General features: G+C 34.0%; 1 long non-coding RNA gene across 3 annotated transcripts in view; it reads right to left on the bottom strand.

Annotated features, from left to right (window-relative positions):
* LOC129527033 (uncharacterized) overlaps positions 1-23,654 on the bottom strand; it is a 117,968-nt gene that overhangs the window by 77,344 nt on the left and 16,970 nt on the right. For all 3 annotated transcript variants that reach the window (XR_008671866.2, XR_010130948.1, XR_010130949.1), the window contains exon 2: positions 2,835-2,921. This is a non-coding gene — a long non-coding RNA (uncharacterized lncRNA). The remainder of the gene's footprint in view (positions 1-2,834; positions 2,922-23,654) is intronic.

Raw genomic sequence — 23,654 nt, 5'->3', positions numbered from 1 at the left:
CTAGTTTGTTTCTTCCTATTATATTCAGAACTCATTGTGTAAATACACCAGTTTGGTTACCTTTTCTGCTGTTGATGGATATTTCCATTTTACCATGTTGGGCTATTTTGAATAATGATGCTGTGAGTACGTATAAACAAGTCTTTATATGGATATATTTTAATTTATCTCGGGTAAATATCTAGTGATATATTGCCAAGTTAATGAGTAAGGGTTGTGTATAACTATAATAAAGTGTCAAAAACACATTCCAAAGTGATTATATCATTCTAAACTTCAATCAATATAGGAGTTATTCTATATGCTCAGTAAGAATCAGTTTAAGTCTTTAATTTCAGCTGATTTAATTTATGTGGTATGATATCTCATTGCAGTCTTGATTTACATTTCTATGATAACTAATAACTGAGCTATGGTCTTGATTTACATTTCCATGATGACTAATAACTGAGCAATCTGCATATGCTAACTGCCATTTCATATTTCATATATCTTCCTTTATGATCTAAGTGTCTATTCATGTCCTTTGTTCTTCTATTTGTTTGTCTTTTAATAATTAAACTGTAGGCGTTCTTTATATATTCTAGACCAGCCTTTGCCCAATATAGATTTTATGCATATTTATTCTAATTTGTGCCTGTGCGCATATTATAAGTGTCTTTTCACGAGAATACTTTTCATTTGGATGCAGTTTACATAGCATTTTTAATGTTTTGGTTATTCTTTACTGTGCTGTAAGTCGAGAAGATATATTTTTGTATTCTTTTAAAAGCTTTACAGGTTTTATACTTTTTAAAATAATTTCTATCAATACATAATAGTTGTATATATTTACGGGATACACCTGATATGTTGATATAAACACACAATGTGTAATGATCACATCAGGGTAATTGGGATACCTACCACCACAAGCATTTATCATTTATTTGGTTAGAAACATTCCAATTCCACTATTTTAGTTATTTTGAAATATAGAATTATTGTTACTTATAGTCATCCTATTATGCCACCAAACACTAGATCTTACTTTGTCTATCTAACTACATGTTTCTACCCATTCAACAACTGCTCTTTATTTCCCCCTCCCCACTCCCCTTTCCTGCCTCTGGTAACCATCTTTCCACTCTTAGATTTTGTATTTATGTTTAAGTCTATGATTCATCATGAATTGATTTGTATGCATGGTGTGACATGCACACACATACACACACAAAGACACATTCAATTGAACAGTGTTTTTAAATCATTTATTAACAGTGCTTTCCTTTACCAACTGAATTGCTTTGGCAACTTTGCTAAAAGTTCATTGAACTTACTTTTTTGCTTTAGTGATCTATCTGTCTATTCTCGCGTCAGTTCCATACACTACTGAATACTCTGGCTTTAATTTAAACTTTGATGTCAAATAGTGTAAATGCTCCAATTATAGGCATCATTTTCAAGATTGTTTTGCTTATTCTGTCTTCTATATGTCCATATAGATATTTTAAATACTTTGTCATTTAATATAAAACAGCCTCTTGAGACTTTGGTATTTCACTGAAAACATACATAAATTTAGGGGAGAATTCACCTCTTAACAATACATAATGTTCCCCAACTTATGATATCTCAACTTATGATTTTGTGATGGTATAAAAGCAATATGCATTCAATAGAAACTGTATTTCAAATTTCCACTTTGCACTCTTGATAGATGATAGATAGATATTTAGATAGATAGAGACAGATACTGATATTCCACCTCTGTTCTTCCAATGTAAACATATTTACCTTTAAGTGCTTGAACATATTTAATATGACTGCTTGAAAGTCTTTATCTGCTAAATGCAACATGTAGACATCTCAAGTTTATGATTTATTTAATATTAACTGCCTTTTAATTTTACTTTTGGTCCTGTTTCTCATATTTCCTTGCATGTATATTTTTTATTATTTTCAACTGAAGTTTGTGGACATGTATTAAACTCTGGATTCTGTTATCTTCCTCTGAAGAATGTTATTTTTAGTTAACTTGTCTGGACTAACTTCACAATCTGTCTCACTTGTGGTAGCCAGCATCTAGACTTACTACTTGGTTCTTTTAGCCTGCCAGTTATGTTGCTTCGGAATGTTTGGAGCCTCCCTCATGTAAGTACTGTTGAGGAGTGAACCAAAGATTTGAGAACAGTTTATACATGCAGAGTTTTAGGGGGACACAAACATTCACAGCATCACTGCTACAAAGTATATTCCTCCCTTGAAGATCCAACACAATTACAATGATAAGAGAAAAGGGAATATTGTTTATACTATATCCCCCACCTTTACTCTCCTCCTGTATGTATCTTTTCCTGAAAATCCAATAAGCCCTAGTTCAAGTTCTATCAATTAAAACAAATATTTCACTTTTCTAAACTTTTAACATATTTGTTTGCCATGTTATCCATTTTGGAAGAAGATTGCATACTATTTTATACTTTGTTAAAAATGTTTTATATAGGTATCATTTATTTATCCAGTATATTTTTCATATCCTTAAAGGAAAGCCTTTATCTTATACTGCTTTTGTGCTTTTGGATTATTTGGAAAAAATTAATTCATTGTCAGAGCTATGACTACATTGTAAAGTCCAAGTGTAACTGAATTGGGAGAACACAGAGTGGGATTTCCCACATGTCCTTCTCAAACTACAAGTGAAGAGCAAGCATAAAATATATAGACACCCCCAAATTAGAAGTTATTCATGTTACAGTCAACTATAAGCCATCAATCATCAACCTGAGCTGCTTTAGAGCACTTGAGTCCCTGATTCATTTGTCAGAAAAAGACAGACAGACAGACAATGAAACCTGGATGTTGATGAATTTCCATGGACTTTCTTTGCTCTTTGGAAGGATGGCGGGATGGACTTTAATTTGCTTCTCTTTTGTCTGAAGCTATACATATAGAAAAGAGACAAAATCAGGATGAGATAAGAAATAAAGCATAAATTTCACACCTGAACATACTTTGTGAATATCCTCAGTAAGAAAGTTAAATAAACATTTAGAATTCCAAGATAATATTAACATTCTTTGTGAAAGCTTTTTATTTTACTAGGAAAAGTAGACAATTTTACAATTAAAAATATGTTCTATTTTGCATGTGTATGACACTTTATACCTTGATTCTTACTTCAGTTCAAATTTTTTGCACATTAAAAAACCTCAAGCCAGATTCTACTCATAGTTACAGATACAGAAATCCTATAAAAAAACAATAAATTGATTTTATCAATATATAAAAAATCATATGTAATGTCTAAGTTGGATTTGGAGTTTTGATGATTAGTTAGCATCATCAGTTTAATAATCAAATGAATAGATTAGAAGAAATCACATTATGTCTTCTAATAGTTTGAGAAAATCCATATGATAAAATTCAATATCCATTCATTAAAAAATTCTTAGCAAACTAAAAATAGAGGGAAACTCCCTTTATCTGACATAATATATACCAAACCTACAGAAAACCTCACATTTATTGATGAATAACTAAACTATCACTTTAATTTAGAATCATCATCAGAAGAAATATCTCCACTTTTATTCAACATTGTAGAAGTTTTAATCACAGCAACAGAACAAGAAAATAAATCAATGTATAAGGATTGAAAAAAATGGGGAAAAGTCTTTTTCCCAGACAACAGAATAATATACAAAGGAATGTAAAATAAACATCTATGACTAATTAAGTTATTTAACAAGGTTGCTGGATATAAATTTAACATACATTATTAAATTGCATTCCTATTTATAAACAACAGTATGAAAACAAAGTTTCAATAAATTGCAATAGCATCAGTGAATATCAATTTAGATATCCTGGGAATAACTGTAAATAGATGTGTGAGATATCGCCAAGAAAATTACAAAATATTTCTGAGAAGCATTAAAGGCAGTTAACTAACAAAGCTACATACTATGTTCATTGTTTAAAAGTTGAAACATTACAAAAATATGAATGGAATGTTATCCCACCCAAAACCATAACAAATTTCATATAATTTGACAACATAATTTAAAAATTTATCTGAAGGTACATTCTTGAAGAATAAAGCTCAGCTAGACTTGCAGACTTATAATAAACCTCTAGTAATAACAAACTATGGTAGTAGCACAATGACGACGACAGGCCCATACACAAAAGGAAAAGAATAATATGCTCAAAGATAGACCAATTTATTTATGGACACTTGACAAATGAGATATTAGCACTGCAGAGTAGTGGGGGGAAAAAAGCTTTGCAGAAAATGATGTGGGGCCAAGTGGAAATCAATTTAAATAGAAAATAAACTAAATGGGACTTGCATGGCCCTGTGTTTAAAATTCAATTCTAGGTCTCTTTGTGAAAAGCATGCCCATAAGGCTATGCGAAAATAATTAACAGCATATTTTTATTTCCTGGGGCAAAGACTAAATTTTAAAGCCCCCCCAAAGCACAAATAATAAAGTAAATGATTGATAAATTCCACTATATAAATATTGACAACATTAGTGCATCACAGACACCATGAAAATGGTGCAAATGCAAACCATAATGTAAGAGAATATATTTTTTAAAAATATAACTAAATAGGGACTATAAAAACAAAAATACCACCACCACCACCAACAACGACAATGACAAACTCTTACCAATAATAAGATAAAGACAGGACTACCCAAATGAAAAATGGGCAAAATATTCAAGCAAATGCTTTATAAAGAGGGAAGGCAAATATCAATAAATTTTAGTAATAAGGGAAATATAAATTAAAATAAGTAAAATATAATGACAAACTCACTGCGAGGTTAAAAAATTTACAGTCTGACAATACTATGTGTTGCTGAGGATGTGGAGATGTCATCTCATATCATGAGCATATAAATTGATACAACCATATCAAATGGCAGTGTGACATTATCTAGTAAATCTGAGAGTATGCAAAACTTATAATCCAGCAGTTTCTCTCCTCAGTGTGCACTGTAGGAAAACATAAGCACGTGCAACAATTATATACAGGCAGCTCTCCATAATATTATTCTGAATAGCCCCAATGTGAAAACACTCAAATATCCATCAGCAATAGAATAGCTCAATAAATTGTTATATTCATAAAATATTCAGCAATTAAAATGAATAAATAACAGCTGTATACAATAACATAGATGGATTTTACAAACAAAATATTGAGCAGTAGATGCCAGACACAGAATAATCCATATAGTATGGTAGCTGTTCAAAACTAGGCAAAACTCTGCTATTTAAGAAAGCATACGGCCGGGCATGGTGGCTCACACCTGTAATCCCAGCACTTTGGGAGGCTGAGGCAGGCGAGTCACAAGGTCAGGAGTTCAAGACCAGCCTGGCCAACATGGTGAAACCCCGTCTCTACTAAAAATACAAAAAATTAGCTGGGTGTGGTGGTGGGTGCCTGTAATCCCAGCTACTCAGAAGGCTGAGGCAGGAGAATCACTTGAACCTGGGAGGCGGAGGTTGCAGTGAGCCAAGATTGTTCCACTGCACTCCAGCCCAGCCTAGCCTACAGTGCGAGACCCCGTCAAAAAAAAAAAAAAAAAAGCATATTACTTTTTTTTAATGAAAAGAAATGATTCTCAGTTAAGTCAGGATATTGGTTACATCTGGGAGGAAACAAGAGTTTGCAATCTGGTAATACGCCCATGTTTCTAGATGGCGATGTTTCATTGCGCTGTCTTCTAACTTGATGATGTTTACATAATGTTCACTTTATATGCATCCATTAAATGGCACATATATATTTTACACTATGTGTCATATTTAACCATTGGAAAAAAATGTAAATTGAAAAAATCTTCCGATGACTATCTTCAAGACTTAGTTCCAACACATGAAGACTGACTCAACTCATTCAAGTAAACTTAGTTGTGTCCTCTTCGACTCTAAAACATCCTGTATTTATATATCTTATAATGCTGGCTTTGTCTTATTACAGTTTTACATGTTACTGCCCCCTGCACTGAGTTATTGACCCTCAAGGGCTGGGACTACATCTTTCCCAGTTTTGTTTCTGCAGGGCCTAACACAGAACTTAGTACTTGCTGGTGCTAAAATACCTTTTAATCAATGCTCGATCTCACCATGGCTATCTCCACCAGTCCAATGAGACCCCAGCATTTCATTATTTGTCTATATCATATTTTTCTCCGTTGAACACCAAAAGAAAACTATGCAGCATGGCTTCTCTACACAAAGCTAAATTTAAATAATCTTAGAACTAGAACATTTACATAATTGTAGCTATGATCACGTTTATGTAATATTGGGTCTTTTTAATAATGTCAGCTATATATAACAATTATTATCATTGTTCATAATAAATAGAGATAAAAAGTTGGGTGTTATTTGCTATCAGTGAAGGCTGATGAAATATTTGTCCCAGTCTGATTTGGTGGAAGTGGATATAGCCCAGCAGTTGTGATATACAGGCCCCTGGACATTCTGGTAAACAAAAATAAACAAAGGAATTACAGTTCTTAGGAGGAAAAAATATGGTGCTTGTTTTCAAATCTCTTTGTACCAACGGCAACTTAGAATAAACAACATATACATGTCTTAGATCATATGTGGTAGGTAATGCTGTTCCCCAGATGCCAGTTTCCAGGACAAGAGTGCACTTTTATCCCAATAATTTATTCCAATAATCAGACTATTAAAACACCCTTTTAGGTGAAATTTTTCTTAATGTTTCATAAACTACAAAAATATATACGACAACAAAATATTAGTACCCTGGCCAGGATTAGAAACACAAAAATCCAATTACAGTAGTTTTTTTTTTTAAGAAAAAAAAGGAAAGAAAAAATATGTGAACAGTTTACATAAACCAGGAAAAAGCTAATCATAAAGAAATTTTAAAAATGTACAAAAAGTTCTTTATCACATAAGGTATGTTAAAGGAATGGGGGATATTGCAGAATTTTATTTTGGGGTGGCTTAGGGCTGACATTGACCAGTCCACAGTCCTATTAGTTGTGGTCCTCTATGGTTTAATTAAACGCTTCCAGAAAATAAAAGTGAAGCCTTTCATCTTGACCCTTTTTCAACTTTTCTCCTCTAAGACACTTTAAAAAAAAGAACACAATTATTATAGAACCCATCAGTTTGTATTTGATCTCTATTTTTTTCCTGAAAATACATATCGACTTCCCACGCATTATTTCCTAATTCCAAAAATGGGTATCATGGATTGTTAAGCATGCACTTAACACTAAACAGGTTGACTGTTCTGGGAAAGATCTCGCATACTTAATTACCATTTTATTTCATCCGGTACAAGAATGCCATCTACAGACATGACTGCGCATTTCCATGAGCTTCTCTGAAAGAACTGAAAATAAATGCTATAAGGAAGGATTCCAAAAAATGTAGTTATTATCCTGATTCTTTTGTAACATTTGTTCTTTTTTGGACTAAAATAAGTTTGAAGAACAATTCATTCCCATTATGTACCATGAAAATGTTCTGTGCAATCCATGCATTTATAATCCAAGAGAGTTCTAATCCCTGTCGAAAGACAGAACAATATGTTGAGAGCTGGCATTGCATTTTGGTGTTTTGGAGAAATCACAAAATAAAATGGACTAGGTATATGATATGGGCATTCCTACAAAGTGTTTAAAATGAAGCTAAAATTCAGAATTAACACAGATGAAATAATTTAAATTACTTCCTAAGTTGTAATAATAGACTTCCAGAACAAAAATTGTTTATACTGGAGAGACGGAAAAAGAAAAATACATGTTCTTAGTACAGACACTTGACATCTTTTTTCCTTTAACTCTCACGCCTTCTCACTTGTGAGGCAAGTTTTAACTGAGCCATACGCAGGTTAATTAATTTACCAAGTCCACACTGCTAAGAAGTGATAGGGTGAAGATTCAGACACGTGATCACTAACCTCAAGTCTAATCCACTTTCCATTGTACTAAAACCATAAATCTCAAGGGAAATCCTTCACAGCTTTAAAAATGGGGAAGGGGATTTGATACTCTCACTGTTCTAGGGAAACTTGCAAAAAGTGTCTTCTATGTAGCTTTAAAATACACATTATTACACACCAATTGCTAAGCCCTGCTGCACCGGATGTTTTTCTTGCAAAGACATACTATAAATAAAAACTGTAATAAAATATGATCCAGGAAACAGCTGGATGCTGGGATAAAAACACATAAATGACTAAGTAGTAAATTACCTTTCACTTGATTTCAATGCTGGGTGAATTCATCCTTTCTTAAACTAGACAAAATAGGAAACAGCAATGAGTGACCCCAACTGAGTGCATCCTTTCCCTCCCTGAAAGCAAATCCATCACATTCTTCATGTGATGCTTCCCTACGGAAGTACCATCTCCTTGAAAGAAAGAAGCAAAACCTAGAATTCTCCAATTGCCATTCTTTTATGCATTCACTCAACAATACTTTCCAGTGCCCACCTTGAGTATCACAGGTAGACAGTATACAATTTTGGAAAAAACAAACACAATACTTGCACATGAAGAGCTTACAGTAGCAGAACGGTGAGGGGTTGGGAGGCAGGGCAGTCAACATGCAAATAAATTACACACAGTAAATCATCATTAAATATTTATTAAATGAAGCCTGTCCTTGCTAACCTAGGCCTTACTGATCTCTCCCTCTCATCTTTCTGAGGATCAGAACACTTAAAATTTTGTAATATTATCTAGCTAGGTAAGCTTCCCAGGGAATGGAACAATATGTTATACTCCTTTGCTCTCCTAACATAACCAAATACAATATATCAGCAAGTACAGTGTTTCATGATGTTCCAGGGGAAGTAGAGGAAGTGGGAGGGAGGAGTGGCATGAGGGAAGGAAGAAGAAGTAGACAAACAAAGAAGGAAGTGGCGAAAGAGGTGATTTCATTTGAATTACTTGCTTTTAGGAAAAATAAAATATGTCTAACTCATGAAAAAACGAATTTTATGTACATGGAAACTAAACTGAAATGGTAGAAAAACACAGATCTAGACAGAAGCACTGTTTTAGTCTTAAGTGAGAAGCTGAGTCTCATTTAGGGTGTGGAGGCACCGGAGGAGCTGGAGCTGAGCCTGGTGGTGTCATTGACAGCAGCTGGAGGGAGGATACATCACATCGTGCTCACTAAGGAATCATAATGTCCAGATTTTCATTTCTTTGAGTCAGATGATTTATGTGCCTGTGGAGCAGCACACTATCACACCATCGATATCATTATTTTGTGGATACAGTGCTATAAAAATACAAATATTAGAAGAATTCAAGGAAAGAGAGGAAAATAGAGGAGTAAACAGTATAAACTGCTTTGCCTCACTTATCCACCAAGAGCAATGCATGCTCTGGTTGGCTGTGGTCTCTGACTTTACTTTGTCTTCCAGGCTGGAGTGCAGTGGTGCAATCATGGCTCACTACAGTCTCGACCTCCTGGGCTCAGGACTCCTGAGTAGCTGGGACTACAGGTGTGCACCACCAGGACTGGCTAATTTTTCAAATTTTTTTTGTAGAGATGGAGTTTCACTGCATTGCCCAGGCTAGTTTCAAATTCCTGGCTTCAAGTGATCCTCCCGCTTTGGCCTCCCAAAATGCTGGGATTAGAGGTGTGAGCCACCACATTCAGCTTCTTTCTTTAATGAAGGTAGTAGCCTTCCTAGTCATTCTATTGCAGGCTTATTGGTCTTGTAAAATTAGCATTGAAAACAATGGTTAATTTCCACATTCAGACTCATACAGTTCTTTAAACAATTGGAATGAAAGTTATGTCTATAATGTTCTTGAAATATTCCAAATGGCCCAGAGAAACTTGACCGCAGGTGTTTGCTACCCTCATATATAACAGCATTCAGTTAAAAAATTAAGTTGTGACTGGGTGCGGTGGCTCATGCTGGTAATCCCAGCACTTCGGGAGGCTGAGGTGGGCGGATCACCTGAGGTCAGGAGTTCAAGACCAGCCTGGCTAACATGGTGAAACCCCATCTCTACAAAAAATATGAAAATTAGCCTGGCGTGGTGGCGGGTGCCTGTAATCCCAGCTACTCAGGAGGCTGAAACAGGAGAATCACTTGAACCCGGGAGGCGGAGGTTTCAGTGAGCTGAGATTGCGCCATTGCACTCCAGCCTGGGTGACAAGAGTGAAACTCCGTTTCAAAAAAAAAAAAAAAAGTTGCAGTAGAATACATATAATCAAAAGCTACTGAATTCCACTAAGAACTTGCAAATGAATTTTAATATTCTGCTTGTAAAACCACTGAATATTATGGTCTTAGGTTCCTTTTCCCCTTCTATGCTGTTGGAACTAAATATACAAAACCTGCAAATGGGAGCTAGCTAGCTAGATATGGATATGTATCTACGTATACAGAGAGAAACATCAACAGATATACATATAAATACAAATATACGTGATATAGTTTCAAGAGTACATGAAGTATCCCTGAAAGCTATATTAAAACTTTCAGTTAAGATAATCCAACATCGGTCTAAATATTATCTTATCAAAACCAGCGTACACATGAACAGGGTTTAGCTTTTGTGAGAGAAAGTATTTTAAATGCTTAAATAGCTAAGCCTTTAAAAATGCTATGCTTATTTTCTTGTTTATTTGGTTTTCTAAACTAATTAGGTTATTTCCAATGCAAAATTTCTTGCTTTTACAAAAAGAGTAGATACTGGGAGAAATTTGAATCAGTTCAATGCCTGGCACCTTTTCTAAATATCCCCCATTATATCCAATACTTGGCAAAATTCATCCCCAACCCCAGCTCCTGACCTGAAAACCATGTGTGAGGATGCTTCTGATATTGATTATCCTGGCTTCTGCTCTGTCAAAGACCAACCCGGCCTTGGCACCAACCATCTTGTGAAAGAATACAGTTCTGTTCTGCAGATCCTCTTTAGTGAGGTCTGGAGGTTCTCAAACAAGAGTTTGAGACTTGGCAGCCCAACACATGGCTGCCTCTGTACTGCACCACAGCAGCCGAAATCTTAGCAGCTAGTCAAAAGCTAGTGAAAATGTCAAAGGTACAAAGCTCCTCTCAGGGCTCCAAAGAAGCAAGAGAGCTTTCAGCAGGATCATAACAGGTGCATCAAAGTAATGCCAAGGGGAGAAAAAGACTTCTTGGACCTAGCAACAAATAAAAATTATAAAAATAAACATGCACACATAAATCCTGTTTTATATTTGTCAAAAAGGCCCCTTTCAATATTCAGCAAGTAACTGCAAGAGGATCAAAAGAGACCTGTATAAACTACAAGAGGTGACAAGTATAAGAATTGTTTCCAGCTTAAAGAAGATTGAAATGTCTCACTTTGGAATTTCAAGTCACAGAAATGTAGTACTTCTGTGACACTTTGGGCTTAAACTGCACAAAATGTATTTTTAACAGGCAAAATGTATGTGAGAGACAATGAATATAGACTTCATTTGGGCTCTGTGTTTCTTGACAGCATTCCAAAGATGTCAAGATATTTTTACCAATATACTCTTGCAAACTGGGTCAGAAGGTAGAAAAAGCGAGAGCTTTCTGATTTTTCAAGTGTTGTCTTCATTTCTGCTATTGAGGTTTATGTTACTACTACAGTTAAGTGACTGGTGATAAAGATTAACAGAAATCGAGAAAGCTACACTGTTTCTCTGCTGGTGAATAGGATGAAAATCCTGAGAGAGGGAAGTAACTACAGAATAAAAACTCAATGCAGGAAACTGTGGAATACTGAAGAATATACCAAACAAAAATGAATATGTACCAGAAAAATGCTGGACTGGAATTAGAAGAGGACAAATTGGACATTATTGTAGATTCCACTACAAGATTTACATTTGGGAAGTTATTTAAGCTTTCTGAGTCCTTGTTTCCCCATTTGGAACCCATGAGCAATCATATATGTTCTAACCACTTTACTAAAGCAGCTAGTATGCTAAACTGCTTCACAAATATTTTTCTAAAAAACCATATTTTAAGTTTTCCTGCTTTTTCATTTTCCTAGCAGTGTTCCTTTATTCCACACTTTCAAAGCAAAAAAAAAAAAAAAAAAAGTATGTGTTTTAAAAAACAGGCAGGTAAATATAGAGAGGCACAACTTAATAGTTCTAAGAAATAGAACAAGAAGATTTAATCAACTTAAAAACAGAGACATTTTTATATTTACAATCTGGGCTTCTGCAAGTGTTAGTCTGAATCTGTGCTAGTTAATTTCATCTTAGGTAACTCATTCATAAATATTTTCTTCAATGAAAGTTTAGATCTTTCCAATTCAGCCTAAGGCAAAGCTTTCAGGTACTACCCACGACTTTATTCACAGTCCGTCTGGTATATTTTGTTTCACTAGACTCAGCAACCTGTTTCAGCGCATGGGTCTGACTCATTCACACTGCAGCTCCACGTTGTGGGCATGCTGAGAAAATGTTCTGAGTGTTGAAGTGTCGCTATGTGTATTTAGACCTTTGCTGTGATGTAGTATCATAATTCAGGAAAGAAGATGTTACCAATGTGTGACTGCTTTTAAGTTACAGATTCATACCAGAGACCAACATTTTGGAGCTTCTTCTTTGGATTATGATTATTTCACACAGTCCACAGTGTAGTGGATAATTATAATGACTTTGTTTTGCCCATGGCAGCATTTTGTTCAAGGTCATTTGTACCAGAGAAATCAATGACCTATTGATGTAATTTCCACAAGAAGTGATCTCTCAAAAATACTCTAAAGTTGCTTTATGTTCATGCTATTAGGATAGTAGTGGTTATAAAATTAAATAAAGTGGATAGCAACTGAATGTTGTAATAACACACTTTACACCTGTTAAAAAATTACACCACCAATAGAGCTTCTAGCTTCTTCCATTGTCTCTAAAGAATTATTTCTGTTAAGGTGCTGTTAATAGATTGTTTATCATTACATAACATAATTGAGAAAAAATTCAAATGAATACAAACCTAAAACATCCATTTAAGAATATATGATATGAAATTATCAAAATTAGAGAAACACCTCACAGATAAGCAACACTTATCTGTCTTCTCTGTTAGAAAACTAGAATTAGTGTGCTTACTATTACTTTCATGGAAATTATAAAAATTAAAAAGCCTTCATATATCAGATGTCTTTAGGTCAAATTCTAATTGGTATTCAGAAACAAAATTATTTTAAGGGCCAAGACACTCAAAGATTCAAGTTTTAATTCTAGATTCAATTAGTACCCAGACTATTTTTTAAATTGTAAAAAAGGTCATTTTACCTTTAAGGAAGTTGTGACAGTTTTAAAGATTTTGAAATTTAATAAGGCAGACACAAGTTAGTGTTATGTCAATGTTTTCCATTCATTTTCTAAATAATGTTGAGAATGTGAGAACTTTTAGAACATGTAAAATATTTACTGGGTTCTTTTTTTTCAGTTATACAAGATCTCTGGGATTCTAAATTAAAAGGAACAAAGAAATAAGAAAGGTGTTCCTCAAAACCCTATTAAGTGATAAAGTATTAAATATTAGGTTAAGATTTCCCTTCATTGGTATTAATTATTTTCCCTTAATGTTTTACTGTAACATCTGGTGACATATGGAAAAGTTTATGTTGTACAACTAAAGTAATGATTTAAAATATGTATAACCTGTTATATGGACATAGCATAATTTGTTTAATCATCCAACTACTATTGGACCTTGAAGTTATCCTCCTTTTTTTATTATCCTGAGAGACACATCATAGTTATTTCAAGAGATTTTTACTCTATTTTAATTTATTATGTTCCTGTATTAAGCCAAGGTCTTTGAGAAATTAAATTATACCAGCTTTACTCTAGTAACTGAATTGATTAATTCAGCAAAAAGAGTTCTCTTATACAGACTATATAATTGAAGAGTTTGTAGAAAGAACACTGTCTTTGCATTCAGATTGGACTTTAACCATTCCCTGACACTATAACATTAGGTATCATGACTTAATATTCAAATATTGTGCCCTAATCTGCAAAATAAGAGATATGATAATATCTCTTTGACTTGTAAGAAGCATTAAATAATACAACTTACATAATTATCTAATAAGAATTCTAGAATGTAATAAACAAGCCATCATAGTCATTTTCTATCCTACCAAAGGTAAGAAAAATGACGTCGTAGGGCCTGGTCATCATATACAACACACTTGAAACTCCAGGTTTAGTGCTCTGGTATTACAGCAATTAATTCTCTGAAACCAAATTGTTTTCCTGTTTTCTGAATTCTCTCCAAATTTCTCTTAGTTTCAATGTTAGAAAAATATGATTTCCTCCCCTTGGAATAGAATCACTTAAGACAATTTTATACCACATCTATTAAATCTTGTTTTTTAATTGCACATAATTCCCTGAGAAAAATCTGAATCCCTGAATCTTAGATTTCACACCATAACCTTCCCTAAAGTCTCATTACCATATGTATCAAAAAAAGAATGAACTATTTCCTAATGTCCACTTCTTAACAGTATATTACAAAAAGTCAATTTTCATTTTACCTTTTATGTCACATATTCATGAGAATTTTTCATATGTATATTTAAAATTTTGTAGAGTATATTCAGTATATGTTTCAACATGTCTTTGGGCCATATGCATTCTGTGCTAAAGTTTCTCTTTATAAAAAAAAAACAAAGCAGGATGTGGGAGTTTTATGGGTGGGAAATGAAAATTCAATTAGTATATTCTAAGAGAGATTAGAGAGGAAAATAAATTTTCCAGTTAATTCTGTAACACACAAAAGTAAGCCATATAGCTGAGAAATTCATCTGAGCTGACAGTTGATTATATATATAATTTTTCTCTAACAGAGCCACAACTAACGAGACAATTATAGTTTCACCAAGTCAAATGTCAGCCAGAGGACTTACAGTTTTGACACTTGGCAAGGCAAAGCAAAGAAAATGTGAAGGATCCTCACTTACTTGTTAGCCAAACTTAGTGTCAGAAAAAAACTATTCATCATTGGTTGTCAGTCACAGAGTAGTTCTCTGTCACTGGAAACTTCCGCAGACAGGATAATTACTATGATTAAATGGCAGTGAATTTAAAATATTTCAGTAGTGGTTAAAATAACTGTTGAATACTGATGGTATAATATCAAATCAAAGGTGCAAAACTGTCCACTAATTATCCGGAGTATAAAATATCTGATGCTGTGTAAGTATAATGCCAAAGCACATTCACAGGTGCAGAAATTGATGAGGGCTTAATCATGCTCTTTGGAAATATAGTAAAGAAGATAATCCTTTTTCTACCTTAAAAAAATAAATTTTAGACCATGTCCTTCAAGGTATACAGTTTGTATTGTTGACAATTAGCTCTAGCCGTCGCTTTCAATTTATTTATCTATATTTTCTGATTATTCCTCTAACACAAAGATACTGAGGGCTTTCTCTGTGTTAGGCAAGAGCTGCAAAGCTAAGTCCTGAAATACAGAGATGTGAAACAATGCTAGCACTGGCTCAGAAACAGTTTATTGCTTCATGAAATTTTTAGCTTAGCCCTATTCCCATAAACGTTTCTATGTGAGTGGTAGGGATTGGGGAGTACCTCACTCTCCTCCAGGGACAGACCACGTTCTAAGCAGTAGTTTGAAGATATCACTTTGGAGAATTTAGGTCTGGAGACTGTAGAAATCAGCAAGGTTTCAACGAATCATTATTACATTGCAAATTCTCAAGGGCAGGAGTAGATAAGAAGTAATATGTTGTATTTCCTCTTTTGTAGTATGAGTTAGTTGATCTAAATGTTCACTGTGTTTTCTGTATCTTTGAATTATGTGTAACAACCTAGATAGCAAAGAGCCATCAAGAGGCCATGAGATTTCAAATAAACAAGTAAGAACATACTCCAGGAAATTGTAAAAGAACTAATTAGAGTCCACGTGTTCAGTGTCAGTTCAAAGACGCAGAGAAATAGGTGCTCAGCAGATGGAATATGTTAGAACCCATAAAAATGACCAAGATGGGATGGTACAAAATCAGCAGAGCTATAATCAATAACCAATGAATTAGTACTCTCTTCTGTCTTTCCCATTGTATTTGGGTCTTTGTAGGTTATTCAATCATGTTTGAAGTGAGGAAAAACCATTATTCATTCTCAAGGCAAAAGAGTTACATATGCTTTTGGGAAGAAGGGGGATAAGGGAAGGTGTTTAAACTTTTACGATGGGCCATACTACCTGTAGTATACAAATCATCTAAAATTCATTTTTTTTCCTAGAAAGACAGATCTTAAACAGGCTAGAAGTAATAGATAATGTGGTTCATCAGCGCTGTATACTCTTAAATTCAGATTTTCTGAATCCATCCGACATTAACCTAGTCCCACAAGATAACTGCAAAAATGTCTTGTTGCCAAATACATTCAACAGTGAACTATACAGTTGCCTCCAAGAAATTCACTGCACATTGGTCTGTTCATTGCTTTAAGAAATCTTGCAGTTAAAAACAAACAAAAAAATGCTCTTAGTATGTTTTAAAATATAGCATCTCCAAGATTATTTAAAACTTATTTTCCTTGTTGTTTCTCTGAATAGCTCTCAAAAGAACTGTTGGAAGATATTGCTTAACATGATTGATCTTCCATTTGACTGACCTGCATTTACACCCATGCCTATATTGTGTAGGTGATCAATTCATTTGTCAAGAGTGCTTTTATAATTATGCATGAAAATGCACAACAGATTGTCATTCCTCAAAAATGCTACTATTATCACCTGTAATTAAGTCTACCAAATTTACACTAGAAAAAAAAAACACAGAGAGAACAATGGGTAGTTGTTAGGTCATTTAGCAACCAGAGGTAAAAATTAGTAGCAGAAACAAAATTGTTGTCATTTCTCAAATTATTTTTCAAAGCACATTGTTGCCTTATTAACTAATATTTGATTGGGGTCATTTACAACCATTAATCTAGAAAAGAAATTCTTTTACTGCAATGCGCTTCCTCTATGTACGTGTGTGAATGAGTGTCTGTCCATTTTCTTTATTTAAAGTTCCAAGTTACTTATTCATTCATTAGGTAATCTTTTCACACGGAACAAAATTTTTGTGGTAATTTATGATAATTGAAAAAAAAAGATTTGGCGTAATTATAAACCTATTTAGATATTTCTGCCTGCATCTATATCTAATCAAAAAAAGTAAAATCTGTTGATTCTCACAACTTACTAGCCAAGTCTTAGATGCTGGTTGAAAATGAAGATACCTGGGTTAGTTCCCAAAAACTGTGATTAATTTGGTTGGGAGTAGGAGCTAGAAGTCTATTCTTAAGAAACTGTAGTGAATCTGATATTAGTTGGTGTGGGAAACAGGCTTAGAGAAATATCGATCTATTGCAAAAGACGCACTTCTCTTTGGACACCTGAAAAAAACAGCATGCATTAAATGCATTAAAACTCTATTAAGGATACTTCCATAAAATGGTTCCAAAAATATATTGATATAGCATATAAGACTTTGATAATTTTCAGGGTAATGCTGATAATGTTATTAAATAAATCAGTTCATTTGTTTTGGCTTTTCCTTCTCCCTGTTTCTTGCTAAATATTGTAGATCTGCCACCTTTTAAAAAATAGATGACACTTCTACTTCCCACTCCCACTAATATACTTACAGCTCGTCTTTAGTGAAAATTCTATTGAATGTTCTTGTGCTCCAACAGAAAGGAAAAACACAGTAGCACTTTATTACTTAATGTTGGAGAAGTTACTCACCTTGTCTGAAATTTATTTCCTGTCCTGTAAAATTGTGCTAATACAGTACAGTGTTATTTTAAGGATCAAATTTAAAAATGCACGTGAAAGGTCTTTCAAAAATAAAGAGGTGTTGTCAGATGTGAGGCATCACCCCCCCCCCCCGCCATGCATTCATTTGAATCATGCCATTTAAGAATTTTTTTATTGTGTTAAAGTAAAAAAACTTTTAAAAATGAATTAAACCAAAGTAAAGTTGAATTAAATTAAAAATTAACACTATCAAAACCCTATTCTGCTATTCTATGAAAAAATAAATTCACTAAACAAAAACTATACTGCATTTGGGCAGGTGTGGTGGCTCATGACTGTAATCCTACTACTTTGGGAGGCCGAAGCGGGTGGATTGTCTGAGCTCAGGAGTTCGAGACCAGCCGGGGCAACATGGTGAAACCCAGTCTCTACTAAAACACAAAAAATTAGCCGGGCGTGGTGGCGGGCGCCTGTAGTCCCAGCCACTCGGGAGGCTGAGGCACAAGAATCGCTTGAATCCAGGAGGTGGAAGTTGCAGTGAGCTGAGATCACGCCACTGCACTCCAGTCTGGGTGACAGAGACAAGACTTGGTCTCCAAAAAATTTTTTTAAAAAAGTATTGCATTGTTGAAGGTTCACACAGAACAAAACATGCTGTTTAAATTTCAGTAAAAAAATTTTTCCACTTATTTGTAAAAAGGAGAATCTTAGTCCACTGCTGAAGAAGAACATTTTCATGAATGTTTTGCTTGAGCTTGCAAAGCTAGACAAACCTCTGGTACTTTATATAAGAGAGATATTCTTAGAAGCCTCTGCCACCTAGTGTACAAAGGCCATCCTAGAAATCTGAATGACTTAGTTTAATTGCCTTATCTGCTACATCTTGTCTTCAGAGAATTATCTTTAAGTATGTCTAGGTCAGATTTGAAGTTATAATTTGAGGTGGGAATAACACACACTGCATTTCTAAAGAGCATCTGGCATGAGAATCAATACAACATTTCATTTTCATTTTAGCAGCACTTTAAAGTCCCATTTATAAATGTTTTAATAAGGCAATAAGAGACTCCTGGTTATGTTTTAGTCTTTCATTAATATATACCTCTTGTGTGTTGCAAGATACATGCTTACTGAATAAGCCTTTGACCATTCAAAGTCAAATTAATGAATCAATAAAGCAAAGCCCATGGTATCTTAATGGCAGCAAAATACACTCTTTAATTTAGAAGATAAAATATTATATTATATTTTCTTCTCCAACAACTCGTAAGTATATGCATAAAAGAAGTATCAAGGGATTCAAAGAAATAGCGAAGCTTCTTTAGCCATATTTTTACACACAACATGTCTCCCCACCTCTCATTTTTAGCTTTAGATTTAATTATTTCCAGCTCAGTTTTACAGAGGAGTGGAAGGTGGAACTTGAGGGTTGGCAGTGGAGGGGTTTGTAAAGCTATACTCTTTTAAAATGTGTTTAAAAGTAAAACGTCAACCACACCGCTTCCTCTTTTCGTCTTATCATTGTTTTCAAGGCACCCACTCCCCTGCCCAGTTTGCTAAAGGCAGAGGGAGATGTGTGAAGGTTATGTTCTGCCGTGTGGTTCAGAGAAGCAAAATTTTCCCGCAGCTCTAAATCAGTTCACAATGAACTAGATCTCAGCAATGAGCTTTCGCTGTCTGCTCATTCTGCTACCTGACGTTTGTGAGAGGAACCAGATGGCCCTCATGTCAATCTGGCCTGCCAGGTCTGGTACTGAGATTTCATCTCCTTCCCTTCAGCTGCCTGAGCCTGAGTGAAGTTCACATGCACACATCTCCAGTAAAATCTCACTGTAATGTGCAGGTCTTTCTTGCACTTCTGCCCTGCCAAACCTGCCTCTCTTAGGGACTCAAGACGGCATAATGCCTTGTTATTTTAATGTGCTCTGCAATGATTGAACTGTTCTCAGGAGATCATTTTTGCACATCAAAACCCATTAAAATTAGCAAGAATTGTCGGGAAATGAGCAAATAAAAAAGAATAATTCATCTCTCTCTATCTGTGTTTTAAATTCGCCAAGCCTCCTTTTGATGGCTAAAAGCAACTGGTAGCAGAAAGCATGCATCAATTAAAAAAAAACATTAGCTTTAAGGAAAGATGTCAAGAAATTCTTCCAAATTATGTGTTATGATAGCAAGCTGGTGAGCACTGGGATAAAAACCCATGTCATAATTGTAGAGGATGTGCTAAGACGTTGGGGGAGCAAAATCCATGAGTGAGTACAGATGATACCTATAGCAGTACTACTGCATCTTTCTGGGGAAAACATGCAGCAAACATCCTGATCAGAGACTAACAGGCCCTCACAAGAGTGACCTTTTTTTCAAATTGAGAATAATTTTTATTGTTAAGAAAGCATAACCAGCAATAAAAGTACTATTTTTGGTTCTAAATGATAGAAAACCAAATATATTTTGTTCATGATACAAGGAAGCCTAAGGTCAAGTTGATTACAGAAGCGACTAGTTCCAGATATTCAATGAGATCTTCATCTCTCTTCTGTTTCTGTTGTATTTCTATCTGGGCATCTGTCTCCTTTTCTCCGTGTCTCTTTGCCCCTGTACAGTTCTTTCTGCATATCTCTCTGCATTTTCTGTCTCTGTCCCCCTGTTGTGTCTCTTTCACTGCAGTGCTTTTCTCTCTATTTTTCTAATTTATTGTCACTATTTATCTGCATTTTTCTATCTCTGTGTTTCTTTATGCATATCTCTATTTTTCTGCATTTCTCTTCCTTATCACCTCATATCTTTTCTCATCTCTCTCCCTCTGTGTGTGTGCGTGTATGTGTTTGTGTGTGTGTGTCTGTCTCTGTTACATATGTTTCTAGAATGTCTACCAGAGACAATTTAACAATTTTAGGAAATTTAATTTAACAATTAATTTAAAAATTAATTTAACAATCTAACAATTGTTAAACTTAATTTAACAATCTTAGGAAAGATTCTGATTGGCCAAGACTGGGTAACATGCACACCTTTTAAACACACCATCCTGTGTATGGAACACTGACAGCCAGCATTGTGGAGAGTAACTTTTTCTAAATAGTGAAATTTATGGTAAGAAATAACATTTATATCACAAACCAATACATACACACATACATACATATGACCAGGTACAGACATGTGTATGTCTGTATGTGTATAAAATCAAATGGAAAATTTCACAAAAATAATACTTAACTATGAGTGATATATTCCTCTTTTTGTATTAAAATATAAACATTCTCTCTAAAATGAGATGTAAATTGATTTCATCACCCTCTAATGGGCTACAACTTCACAGTCTGAAAATCACTTTTTAAACTATCTTCATTTTAGAAATTTTATGAACAGTGTGAATCATTTAACATCTCAATGCTTATAGTACTAAAATGATTTCTCACCAATAATATAAAATGATGTAATCATTTAGTTAATGACAAGTTTTGGTTTCCATCATAATTACTAAAAGTTAAGCAACCCATCATCAAATAGTTTGAGTTCTGGGTACTTGCAAGAGATTATTTTGACTATTTTCAAAACATCTGCTTAGTAAGAAGGAAGCAAAAGCACCATCATCTATTGCTTTTCTACTATATTCTTTACTCTTACTTTTGTGTTAATTAGTCCCTTTAATCTTTGTAAAAATCCAGTCAGAGAAAAGTATTAGTATAAATATTATTATCTTCTTTTTATGAATGAGGATGCTGAGAACCAATGATGCTCAGGTAACTTATTTAAAACATTCATTTCTCAAGTAGAAGAGACAGAATGAGTCCATGCCTTTTGATTGCAACTCCAAGGTTCTTTCTTTAATATTATGCTAATACTCAGTACTACATGCTATGTCTTTTGATAACTTAAATATTGCTCTATAAGATCTGACATGTAAATACACAAATAAATATGTCCATGATTGAATGCTTACATGTTTAGTACATAGGGACATCTGCTTTAACCATGCCTATGTAAAATGCAACAAAGAAGATAATCTTGTTTAGAAATGTGGTATGATGAGGGGCCCAGCCACAGAGAGCTGTCACCTCCCTGTGGCACTGTGGTATGCTGGGACTTGGAATGTGGACATTGGGGTGAAACTACTTGAATTCAAATCCTGGTGCAACTAACTATTTGGTATGTGACTTTGCCCACATCCACTTAGCAGTAGCGAATAGTGATAACAATAATAGTCCCTGCCACAAAATGTTACCACAATGCCGAGTATATAGGAAGCATTCAATAAATGTTGGTTATTAGAAATATTTCCACCATCAAGATGTAGCTATGTAGCTTTTAAAAATTGTGACATGAAGATATATAGCAATTAACTACTTATGTTTCTATTGTTGGTGAACCATCAATTTGATTTTGTCATCAGCTACATGGTCCAATCCATAATTTCAAAGATATATTTCTTTGACACAGCCAGAAAATTTTTTCAGAAGGGAACAACATGTATAAGAAACACAAGGAAGAATTGTGCCAAGAAAAATTATGAATGCTGTAGAAAATTTGATCTTATTCAGGCCAAAAAACAATTGTAAATTCTGAAATATGTTCACCACATCAGATGGCTGAGGTTTCAAAAAACAAAATTAAACAGACCAAACATTCTAATTTCTGAAGAAAATAGACACACACACACAAAGTATGGATGTCACAGTGAGCTACTCCTGCTCAACATCTGGTTTGGATTTAGATAAAACAAACCATAAAGACAGTGGTGATGAGATTAAACAAATGCTTTCTTACTGTTAATGGCCTTGATATTTGTTATGTAATGACTAGACTATGAAAATCTTCCCACATTATCTCTATTTAAGAGAATTTCAAAGCTAATAGAAAAGGGCAGAAAAATTGACATCTAGACTGAAACTTAACAAGTATGTAGATTGTCTAAGCCTTGAAAAATAAATATATAAAAATATAAAAAGTTAATGTGATTTTAAAATATTAAAAGAAACAAAATTTAGCGTTATAGTTAGGAGCTCAAGACACACCAGCCATTTATCTCATAAAGACGCTGGAGACAGATGAGAGAACAACTTTGAAATGTGTAAAGTATATTTACTACATATAAAGTTGAAAAAGTTGGCTCTAGACTTACATGTCTAAATATTTGCCAAGTGTATCCAAACCTTTAGAAATAAACATTATTAAAACATTTTTAAATACATGAAGGAGAAAAATTGCACAATCTGCTTTTAAAATGAATCCCACATCTAAAAGGTCTTTTAAAAAATCTCTATTAACAAAAGAGATTAAGCATATTATGTACTCTGCACAAAAATAGCCATACTAATGATTAAAGGATCGAAAACATAAACAGTGAAGATATTATAAGAGGAAATTGGATTGCTGTGAGTTAATAAAGAAGGGTAATAGGAGATGATTTATAGGATTCCTACAGATTCCTTTCTCTGGGTCTTAGTAGAGTGTATCATGAATTTGAGCGGCATGTGTTTACTATTTTAGACTTCTGACCTTTCAGAAGTTGTCAACCTTTATGGTAGCAATAGTGGTGCATGTTTCTTTATGTGGAAATACACAATAGGAAAACTAGATGAGAGAGACATTTAAACAGCTATTTAAATGAACTAATCTCATATCTCATTAATCCAAAGCAAGTATGTTTCACTTTCAGGTACATAAATTTACAAATATTGTATCTTTATTTTTCTACATATAATGCCAAGGTACAAGTGTCTGAGTAAATTTCTCATTGAACTATTTTTCATCAGTGTAAAAATAATCAGATTACTAATGCTGTCTACAAGAAAATCATAAATCAGAGCTTAAAATGTCAATTTCCTTGAATTTCAAAGCTATGACTTTGTTATTTAATAAATTATGTTTAGAAAATTGTG

The sequence above is a fragment of the Gorilla gorilla genome, chromosome 16 (genome assembly GCF_029281585.2).
Source record: "Gorilla gorilla gorilla isolate KB3781 chromosome 16, NHGRI_mGorGor1-v2.1_pri, whole genome shotgun sequence".
NCBI classification, from domain to species: Eukaryota; Metazoa; Chordata; class Mammalia; order Primates; family Hominidae; genus Gorilla; species Gorilla gorilla.
The sequence above is the reverse complement of the archived record's forward strand: the minus strand, read 5'-3'. Positions and strand labels throughout refer to the sequence as shown.